Here is a 263-nt window from a genome sequence, read left to right as displayed (position 1 = left end):
TTAATACATATTTTTACCTGGGGTGCACAAACTTTTGAAACCCCACTGTACACATTACACACACATGCTCAGTGCCTATAAATGTACATGCACTAATGGAGAGATGTTATGGAAAGACACCCGGAGAAGTTGAGGGTTTGCTCAAGATTATCATTATATTATATTATTATATTATAGTAAGTCATTTTTTTTGTTCTCTTGTGTGACAGGCATGTCTCCTGCCAACGACCTGGTACTGTCAAAAGTCGTCCACAAGGCTTTTG

General features: G+C 38.0%; 1 long non-coding RNA gene and 1 pseudogene across 1 annotated transcript in view; both read left to right on the top strand.

Moving 5' to 3' along the window:
* LOC116685839 (uncharacterized) overlaps positions 1 to 263 on the top strand; it is a 28,064-nt gene that overhangs the window by 27,077 nt on the left and 724 nt on the right. The window lies entirely within an intron of this gene.
* Positions 1 to 263, top strand: part of LOC116685838 (leukocyte elastase inhibitor-like) — a 47,632-nt pseudogene that overhangs the window by 47,136 nt on the left and 233 nt on the right.

Source organism: Etheostoma spectabile, unplaced genomic scaffold (genome assembly GCF_008692095.1).
Source record: "Etheostoma spectabile isolate EspeVRDwgs_2016 unplaced genomic scaffold, UIUC_Espe_1.0 scaffold272, whole genome shotgun sequence".
NCBI classification, from domain to species: Eukaryota; Metazoa; Chordata; class Actinopteri; order Perciformes; family Percidae; genus Etheostoma; species Etheostoma spectabile.
This window is presented reverse-complemented; position numbering and strand designations above follow the sequence as displayed.